At 47.8% G+C, this 10,914-nt stretch overlaps 1 long non-coding RNA gene across 1 annotated transcript; it reads left to right on the forward strand.

Annotated features, from left to right (window-relative positions):
* Positions 1-3,528: 3,528 nt before the first annotated feature.
* Positions 3,529-8,143, forward strand: LOC128352066 (uncharacterized). The gene is made up of 3 exons (XR_008320188.1): positions 3,529-4,511; positions 7,002-7,095; positions 7,747-8,143. It is a non-coding gene; the product is annotated as an uncharacterized LOC128352066 (long non-coding RNA).
* Positions 8,144-10,914: the final 2,771 nt, after the last annotated feature.

Genomic DNA, 10,914 nt, shown 5'->3' on the forward strand with positions numbered 1-10,914 from the left:
GTTTTGCCTGAACACTACTCCACGTGGCAGTCCTGCCCTCTGCGTAAGGAAGCTTAACTACCTTTAGCTGGGTGGGTGTGTGTAAATCCCACTTCCAGCTACTTCCGAAGCACATAATGACAGGTAATATTCTGATCCGCATGATTCATTTGCAAACACTGCTAAGCCCAATGGGATTTGATGCTATTTGATTGGTTTTTCACAGAAGGGCAGTTGTTGGTTTCTGTGTTGTTGTTTTAAAACTGCAAGCCTCGTAGGCTGAGGTCAGTAAGTTGCAAGACTTCAGTTGCAGCCTGCCTAGCCATTGTCAGCTGACCTCCAAGGACCAATCCCTGCCCAGCTAGCCTTACAAACCTTTGTTCTCAGAGCTTGCTCCTCAGTCCTAGCAATTTGCCTCTGGTGTGCGGCCTGCGCATACAATTTAGCTCACGGATGAAACAGAACTCACCATTTCCCCAGAAGATAAAGCAAATGTGATCTCTTCAGTGACAGCACTAACTTTAACCACTTATCAGTCAAGCAGACTCAAGCGCTTTGAAAACAACATGCCTTCCAATGGATCCAAGATGGTATTTCATTTCACACTTCTAAATTCCATCACCTAGAGCAGTCCAAGGACTCTTGGAAACATAGCAATGTCATAGCCTGGAAATATATGTTTTGCTTCCAACTGTTCAATGAGCCTAAATTTGTTTCCTTATAGGCCTCTCATTTGTATTACCTGCAGGGAGGCAGTTTAATTACTAGGCTGTTGTAATGGTGATGGAAACAAATTTGGCTGTTATTTATACCCACCGATGCACAGCAAATGCTTGGAGAAGGGCCCTAGCTCAGTGAAAGAGAACATAATTACTACGCAGAAGGCCACAGTTTCAGTAGTTGGCATCTCCAGTTACTACCATTCCAAAATAGTGAAAAGGATGGAAGACCTCAGCCTCCAACCTTTGGGTTCTGCCACCAGTCAAGGAAGACTAAACAATAGTGGCCAAATGGACCCATGATCAATACAGGCCTGTTCACAGGGACCATGGAGCAAGGGGGAACTATCACCCCCAGGTCATCAGGGTCTGGGGGACCGCTAAGGCACCCCCTTGGCCAGGGTGTCCCCTTACCCCTCCCAAACCCAGCTGGCACATGATGTGCTCATAGGCCCCTCCCACTTCATGCACACGTCACACACATGATTGTAAAGCCTAGGGGGCGGGGAAGCTCCCTATGCCCCTGTCTCCCCATGGCCAAGCTTCCTACACCCTTGCCTGTTCCATTATTGAAATGATTATACAGGTAGAGTATCCCTTATCTGAACTGCTTGGGACCAGAAGTGTTCCAGATTTTGGACTTTTCCAGATTTTGGAATATTTGCATATTTCTAATGAGATATCTTGGGCATGGGATCCAAGTCTAAACACAAAAGGTTACTGTATGCTATATATATATATATATATATATATATATATATATATATATATATATATTTGGTTTTATTTAAAGTATAAAAATGAATAAGCATTGAATTTACAACTACAGGTAGCTGTACCTGTAATGAAAACTAAGCCGCAACAAGTCGGTGCTGTGGGCACATGTTGTGGTGGTTTCCGGATTTTGGAGCATTCCGGATTTCAGATGTCCAGATTAGGGATACTCAACCTGTATCTTGCATACATCATACACTTATACAGCATCATATACACACACCATTCACACCGGCATGTCCTTCGTGCCACAGTGCAAATTTATATTGAGGTATCTTGCATGAAACTTAACAACCAATGCAATCCTGAGCATGAAGAACCCACCCTTTCCCCCATTTGCCAGAAAAGAGCTAATGAAAAGGGATGCATTCTCCACAGAGAGCAAGAGCTGGCCAGCAGATGGTGCTGTGGAAATCGTGCAAGAACCCTGCAAGATTCTGCAGGGAAATTCTGCACCAATTATGCAGGGGAAGCAGTCGCAAGCCTGCAGGAGCGTATGGAGACTGAGTGAGCATGCTCTCACTTTCAACCTGTGCACAAGCTGTTCAAGTCATGCAGGTTTTTACCGACTGGACATTTTACTTTCTCAGAAACAAGCCATTGCAGCCAGGGATGCTGGGAGTTGTAGTGAACAACAAATGGAAATCTCTGTTAGAGGGAACAGTGGTGGGGAGCAGCCATGCAGCAGGGAGCTGCTCACATGGTGCATTGTGGGAAACCTGTCATCCTGGCTTCTTTTCCCCTTACTCCTAGTTGCTGCCCAGCTCACCTCAGTGCTGCTCGTGTGGGCGTGTGGGCAGCAGAGCCTTGGTCGGGGTCTGGTTGTCTGGGGGAAGGCAGGTAGGCTCCTGCTCCCCCCCCCCCGCTCACCTCCCCCCTTGTGGTCATGCGAATGACCTTAGACTCTGGCAGCTGTTGGGAAGATAAGCTATGCTTCAGGCACTGCCATCACTGCCAGCCACAAAGGAACAGTGGCATTTTCTGAATGAATGAATAGATAGATAGATAGATAGATAGATAGATAGATAGATAGATAGATAGATAGATAGATAGACGCTTGTCACCATTTTGGTGCTGGTGGTAAGCTACTCCCCCAGTCCTTCCTACTCTTGTGTCTCTCTGTTATTGTTTGGTCCTTTTCCCTTGTTGTTGTTTATATCCATGTGTTATAACTTGATGGTGCATTTTCTGATGATGTTAGGTTTCTAGGGTTCATGCTTTTCTACCTGTAGTCTGGATTGGAAAACATGGCACCCTCCTGGGGATAAATCAACTCTCTACGTTATGATGATACTTTCTGATTGGATGGGAGGTGTAAGGACTTTGCTGCAGCTGACCCTCCATCTAACCATCCACTGCCACCAAAATAAGATCTTTCGTTTGTGTGACTGGTTCCACTCCCAGTCACTGGATCCTCTGTCTTTCAAACACATTATAAGAACTCAGTAGTGTGGTAAATAAAATGGGCAGGCAGGCATGAGGTGCGACTAAAATAACAGACAGAGACACCAGAAAAATAGTATAAAAACAAGCAGGTTTAGTATAATAAAAGGTTGCAAAAAATCAAAAAAGAGTACAGGAACAAATGATGTAAAATTCAGTGGGCAAGTATATAAATACAAAATATAAAACAAGCTTGCTAGCCTTCTCTCCCAAGGCCTAGAAGGTTCCAGCAGGACCAGCTCCCTCACTGCCACCATCCCTAGCAGTTTCAGCCCTACCCTACCCGGCTCTGCCGGTGTTCCAGCCTTCCAGCTCACACAGCACTCAACAGTGCACTCTCTCACAGAACTCTTCTCCCACAGCCCTCCTCCTACCGGCTGTTCAACCCTTCCTTTTATCCAACTCCAAAGGGATACATTAACCAATCAGGGAGTTTCTTCCCTCAGGCAGCCAGAACTTTCTGTTTCCGCCTGGAGACAACCAATCACAACACAGTGTGACTTTCCCCAAAAAACTCTGCAGCAGACAACTTTTACCTCAGACTTGGCTATAAGAGGTTGGTGCCTTTTAACCCCTGCAGAGCCTGGAGGGCACACAGGGGAGAAAAAAAACCTAAACAAACTATAAAACATAACGGGAAGGAGTGATTCCTTCCCATCAAGGAAGGATATCCTGAAGGATGTCAAGTGTCCCCCGGCCCCCTCAAGAACAAGAAATTAATAGCAAGAACATTCCCGTTTTTCCTGGGTCATCGGATTATTTAAGAAATGCAGCTTGATTGCCAGTGAGCTTCATCTTGAAGGATGTGCAACTGAGGTGCCTGGGGCTTCAGACTAGTTGGGGTGTGCATGGACCCAAATTGTGATTTGGCTTGAATTCCAATCAAATTTGAGCCAAACCGTGTGGCGCCAAACTGTTTCAGTTGAACCGACCAGCTGGTCCAGTCTATCGAACTGGTTCAGCAGTTTGGGTGGCTAATACTTGTAAAGGGGAACCCAGTGAGGATTCCCCTTTACAAGAACAGGGGTAGGGGACCCTGGCAGTGCTAAGGGGTGGCTGGGTGGTGGATGGTGAGAGAGGTAGTAAGATGCTTATGCAGTCAGTGCAGTCACCACTCACCCTCATTGCCTTGTTTAGGAAGCTGCCCACATAGCAGCGGAGTGGTTCCAGTCTCCCTGCATGCGCGGATGCCGTTTGCATGGCCATGCCATTTGCGTGGCCATGCAATTTGCGTGGCTATGCAAATGGCATCCACGCATGTGCAGAGGCCAGAACCGCTTCGCTGCCACATTGTCCGTGCTGCATTATCATGATCATTATCATCATGGGCTGGCAGCATCTCCCTAAGGCTGTGGGCTGAGCTTGTCCTGCTACTTCACGTACTGGTCCCGGAAAGTGAACTTGGAAACTTATGCGTGCAAAGCATGTGCTCTTCCACGCAGTTAGGGATCCTTGCTGTCATGTTGATTGATAGGCCAAGTATGAAAACAAAACAAAACAGAGCAGGGCTGTATGATCTTCCACTTTCATAAATCAAATGGGAACAGCTGGACTGGGGCAGTGTATTTTTCATCGGAATGGCATTTTAAGCAACAGGTGAGCAAATAGCCATTGGACATACTCATTTGTGCACAGGACTTCGGCAGGTTTCTATAGAGACTGTAGAAGGAAAAAATATGTACTTTGAACTGACGCAGATGATTATCTATTAATATAGCCTAGCAAAAATCCCATCACTTTAATGGATGGAGTATGAGCCGTGGGAACACTTGGATATTTCTATAACCCTGGGGCAGATGCTACTCCTTGGGTATTTCCTGAGGGTCAGAACACCCAGTGTCTGGAGGAGGGTAGAGATGCTCCTGAAGTTCTCCTCAACCAAATTTCTGCTTTGATTTTGAGGTTCTGAATCACCTGGTCTCAGGGGCGGTCCTTTCACAAGGCAAGGTGAGGCAGTGGCCTCGGGTGGCAGATTCTGGGGGCATGAGCTGGCACTCCAGAGGTCCCTCTCCTTGCTGCTGCCATCAGAACAGCTCTTGGGAACCGATGTGGCCCTTGCAAGCTTTGCTTCTCACAGTCCCTGCAAAGCTAGCAAGAAGCATACAGAGAGACGAGGAGGCTGCTTGCAACCTTCCCTTCTCCCTTCCTGCTGTGCAACTTTCAAAGACTGCAAGGGTCATTTTTAAAGGGGGGGCTGGCCCCCATCAGGAGCATGGGCATGGCAGCATTCTGCTTTTCCTCAGGTATCGCAATACTCCCCCCCCCGCCCGTGTGTTGTCTTGTTTCTGAAGAGGAAGCATGGCTCCATTTTCCCCCTTATTTCTACATAGGAACAAAGGAAGCTGCCATATACTGAGTCAGGCCATTGGTCTATCCAGCTCAGTATTGTCTTCACAGACTGGAAGGTTGCAGGCAGGAATCTCTCCAAGGTTGCAGGCAGGAATATCTCTCAGTCCTACCTTGGAGATGCTGCCAGGGAGGGAACTTGGAACCTTCTGCTCTTCCCAGAGCGGCTACATCCCCTGAGGGGAATATCTTGCAGTGCTCACACATTATGTCTTCCATTCATATGCAACCAGGGCAGACCCGGCTTAGCTAGGGGACAAGTCATGCTTGCTACCACAAGACCAGCTCTCCTCTCCTAGAGAGTAAAGCTATTCTCACAATCACCGAAAAGCAGGCTAAGGGAGCTTAGCCCGCTTTCCGGGGATCGTGGGAACCACCGGGCTTGCAGACAAGCCTGGTGCTTCCAAGGCAGCTAGCCCGCCTAATTACCCCTCCCCTTAGATGAGGTTAATGGAGCGAGCGCTCTGTTAACCTCATCTTTTTGTCCATGTGTTGCTGTGGCACACAGCGACACACGAGTAGAACCCCCCCCGACCGGGAGGCTCTCCAGGATGCCCCGCATGCTTGCACGGGGCATCCTGGAACTTCCAGGGGCCACACGGCCCCCTATCCCGCAGTCCCCACTGGCTCTGTGATGGAGCCAGCAGTCGTGTGGGTAGCCCATCCAGCTGCCCAGGGCTGCCTCTTGATCGTCTGTGGGGAGAGCGGGCTAAGCCTGTTCTCCCCACAGAACCCCCTTCGGCACTTCACACCGTTCATGTGAAGCGCCTCAGTAGTGGCTGGTGAAGCCTTCTTCCATAGGAACATAGGAAGCTGCCATATACTGAGCCAGACCATTGGTCCATCCAGCTCAGTATTGTCTACACAGACCAGCAGTGGCTTCACCAAGCTTATAAGCACAAGTCTCTCTCAGTCCTACCATGGAAATGCCAGGGAGGGAGCCTGGGACCTTCTGCATGCGAAACTGCAGATGCTCTTCCCAAAGTGGCCCCCTCCCCTATGGTGAATATCTTACAGTGCTCACACATGGAGTCGTTAATTCAAATGCAAAATAGGGTGAACCCTGCTTAGCAAAGAGAGCAATTCATGCTTGCCATCACAAGGCCAGCTCTCCTCCTTTGGGACCTAGTGATGGCTAACTCAGCTGTGAGGAAGCTATCCTGCCCCTGACACTCAGCTGGCTTCTGAGCATGGTGCCATCCATTCCCTAAGGATGCAGATAAATTTGGCTGCTTTTAAAGTTTTAAAGTTATATCCTACCACCCTCACCATCCACCTAGAGCAGGTTTCACTGGCTGCTAATGTTTCTGGATTTCCATTTCTTCCCATCTCTTCCCCCAACTCTGCCACCAATGAACATATGGGCATTGATAAAATGCTGCACCCAAAGCGTTCTTGATGTGATTGGATGTGTGATTGCTTCAAGAGCTATTTTTGGTGTGACGTTTTAATAAAACACAGCTCAAAAAGCTACTTTAGTGTGACTGTGTATACTACAGTATCACGGGTCGTCTTTGGTGGTGATGAACTCATGCAGAATGGCATATGGATCAGTAAAATACTGTAAATCAAAAGAAGATTGATGCAATCATATGTGCAATCACAGGTTTCTTGCGTTGTTTTGTCCATACACACTATCACACCAGTAAATTCAGGTGAACTAAAGAAACTAAAAAATACTGGTGGCAGTGCATGTTTTGATTCCAAAATTAACCTTAAAAATTCTCCTTTTAAAACCAGAATCCAGGGGGAACGAAATAAAGGGTAGCGCAAACCCAAAAGAAATATAAGGAAATAGCCTGGAGTAAACTGAAGTTTTCCTAAAGAAATGCAGGTATGGTGCTCAGGTGAAACTACCTCTTGATAGTGATCAAGTGACAAGAAGCATTTGTGGTTGTGCACACAACCATGAGAGGGGCAGGGCGGGGAGGGTGGGTGGGGGCAGGGATGAGCCTGCCTTCCCCCCAGACGATTGGTACTCTCCTGTTCGGCTCATGGATCACTGGAGGCCAGGAAAATGAGTCCCAGCCTCCAGGAATACCATAATGCACTATGTGAGATCACCCTGTGAACTGGGCGCTCTAGGTGCCCAACTCTGTGTGCACTTGGGCTGCATGGAGCCCAAGCACACACACAACCCCAGACCTGGTGTTGAGGGCACACTGGTGTCCTCTAAACCCGTTTAAGGGCCGGGTAATAAGGTCGGGCTAGTGGGAGTGGAAGTGCCAGGATCAGGATCGGTGCTCCACAGGAGCTGCCTGGGTTGGGCTGCTTGTGTGAATAGCCGCTTCCTGTCCTTACCTTAAGGAGCTGGGAGGAGGTGGAAGAGGTGGAGGCTGCACATTGTGTGAGTGCCGAGTTGCTCAGTGCAAAACTGCCATGCTGCAGTCTGCTGATGTCAGCAGGGGTGACGGACCATGATTTGTGAGGTTCTCTACCAAGTTTTATTTTATTCTGCCCGATGTGTTTGTTTGTTTATATTTAGATACCACACTTTGTCCTAAGACCCCAAGGTGGTTAACAAGATAAAAACAATTCAATAACACAAGAACAGAACAAATGCTGCTGAAATGTTAAAAGGAGCAAGGGAGAGCTCATTGGCCTAAAGCTTGGATAAAAGGGCAGTCTTCACTTTCCTCCTATTGGCTGGGAGAGAGGGAGCCATGAAGGTCTCAGCTGAGAGCAGGTTCCATAGCCTGGGGCAACAAATGAGAAGGCCCTGTCCCACGTGCTTGACAAATGGGCCTCAGCAGGTGTCAGAACACGAAGCAGAGCCCTCCCAGCCAATCTAGTCAGGATGGTAGGTTCAGCTAGGAGCAGGTGGTCCCTACGGTACCCAGGGCCCAAAGGGATCATGGTGCTGTCCTCAGCATCTTCAACCTTCTTTGCCACTTCCTGGTGCCTAAAGGGAATACTCCTCCTGTTCTCAAGTCACTGTGCATCAGCAAATGATGGTGGCACACCTAGTGAGCCACTCTCACCAACTGCAACTGCTGTGGTACTATTCCCAGGTATTTACCTTTCCTCTTCAGAGTGAATCACAGCCATTCACAAATGTAGAAGGAAATAAAGAGTTGGACATGGTGGGTGCTCTTTTAGGGTAGAGGCTAAACCTGTCCTCTGCTATAAAGAATAAAGCTGGCTTGTAACTGCATAGCCTTCCTTAGTTTTGTTTCTTGGTCACGCTACAGTGTGACAAAAAGCTGATAGACTGCATCTAATTACTGGTTTCAATATATCCTTATGATATCTCTGTTCTTTTATTGTTTTCCCTGTAAGCAGTTGTGTGGGGATAATGGAGGGGAGGGACAAAGGTCTCTGGACCATGGGAGGTCCAGGAGCCACCAAGGCACCCCTTGCCCCCCAAGGGCACCCCCTTTCCACCCCACCCCACTAGCCCTCCTCTGCCACACTCATATTGGGCTAGAAAATTCCTAATAACTAACTAAAGACACATGATCTACTCACATGATTATCAGTCATAACCATGAGCTTTGTCTCAAGTTCAGGGGCAAGAACAGAGCAAGGAGATGCGCACCCTAATGACCTGTCTCATGTTAAGCCTTTTGTTTATAGTACAGGCAGCAGTACTGGTAACAGATGCATCATATAATCCCGTTATTTCTCCCAATATTAATAAATCTCAGTCGCTCGAAATGGATCTCAAGTTCATACGTATTCCAATAAACCATTCATTTTGTTTTCCTTTTACTGAATCCATTATCAGAGCAAATCATTAGGTGACCTTTTTTTAAAAATAAAAAAAAAGTTACAGCAATTCAATAAAACTTACATTAGCTGGAGTTTCAGGAACATTAGTCTAATGTGTTTTAAAAGATCACCTTCTCAGAGTGCTGTAATAAGTTTGTGTGAAAAGCAGAAAGCATGTAATATGTAATAAAATCTGGCCTTTAATGAACCATCACGGCACGGAGACTGTGGTGGTATCATTCAGCAGAAAATGTCCATTTAATTAATGAATAAAGAAGCCAAGAAGGTATTTTAACATTATATCTGCATATATCGTAAATAGGGATGTGAAAACCAGTTCAACGTTGAACAGGACCAGTTCAGTTTGAAGGCTCAGAGTTGAGCCCAGCCACCGCCAGTTTAGCTTGACCCTGCACTAGAAACACACACACCCTGGCCTTTTTTGGGGTGGGGTGGGGGGTTGGTGGACCTTTTACTTAAAAAAATGTTTTTTAATTTTTTTTAAAAAAATTATCCCTTCCAGTGGCCTTCTCTGATGTGGCGGTGGGTGACCGTGGAGGTTCCCACTCTGCCTGCCAGCCTTCCTCCTTTCAAAAATGGCCCCATTTGGGTGTTCTTTGGCCCGTTCAGGCCTTTACCCTGGCTCAGCTGCCATTTTGGAGGCTGCCATGCCTGCACAATGGCTGCTGCACCAGGGGGGAGGCACAAATGGGCCGTAGAATGCCCAAACGGGGCCATTTTGAGAGAAGAAAGGCTGGTGTGGGAAGGGGGGACCTCCACAGACCACCACCCCCGCCACCTCAGAGAAGCCCCCTGGAGGGGGTAAGTTTTTTTTTTTTAAAGTAGTAAAATGTCAGCAAACCCCCAGGTCTGAACCAAACTGGGGGGAGGGTGTTTGAGCGGGTGCTGGATTGAACTGGCCCGGTCCAGTTCGGGTCCGGTTTGGACTCAAACCAAACTGGGCCAGCCAGTTCCATGCACACCCCTTATCTTTAACACTCCAGTTGGCAATCCACATAGTTGTTAAACAGAATGAGGTTGGGGTATTTAAAGGCCCGCCTCCTCCTGCATGAACCTGCCTAACAATTAAGAACTTTCTCAGAGCTGGTCCTCTGGCAGCAAGCATGAGTTGTCCCCTTTCCTAAGCAGAGTCCACCCTGGTTTGCATTTGAATGGGAGACTACATGTAAGATCTTCCCCTTCGGGGAAGGGGCCGCTCTGGGTAGAGCAGCTCTATGCTTGCATGCAGAAGGCTCCAAGTTCCCTCCCTGACATCTCCAAGATAGGGCTGAGAGAGAGACTCCTCCCTGCAACCTTGGAGAAGCTGCTGCCAGTCTGTGCAGACAATACTGAGCTAGATGGACTAGTGGTGTGACTCCGTATAAGGCAGCTGCCTATGTTCCTATGTTCTTCAAGTGCCCCACTTTTGGATGTTTAGGTGGGTGACGACTGGAGACTTGGGCTGCCAACTCTCTAGGTTGAAAGCAGTCCAAAAATGTTAATGACTTGATATTATGAAAAATATTGGGGAAATAGCTGGTGTTGGGGGGAAATCTCAAGGAAGAGGTTCAGTCAGAGTTGGGTAGGGGACTGTAGCATAGTGGTAAAGCAGGGATCCCCAAACACTAGTACTCCCAATGTTGCTGAACTACCACTGCAATTCATTGTGGCTGGGGATTATGGGAGTTGTAGTTCAGCAACATCTGGATTACCACCGGTTGGGAACCCCTGTGGTAGAGCATCTGCTTTGCTTTGCATGCAGAAGGTCCCAGATTCAGTCACTGGCATCTCCAGGTAGGGCTAGGAAGGACTCCTGTCTGAAACTGCAGAGAGTTGCTGCCAGTCAATGTAGACAATACTGAGCTAGATGGACCAATGGCTCGATTCAGTGTAAGATAGCTTGCTATGTACCAGAGCTGGCAACCCTACCAGAGACAGGACC

This window comes from Hemicordylus capensis, chromosome 3 (genome assembly GCF_027244095.1).
Source record: "Hemicordylus capensis ecotype Gifberg chromosome 3, rHemCap1.1.pri, whole genome shotgun sequence".
NCBI classification, from domain to species: Eukaryota; Metazoa; Chordata; class Lepidosauria; order Squamata; family Cordylidae; genus Hemicordylus; species Hemicordylus capensis.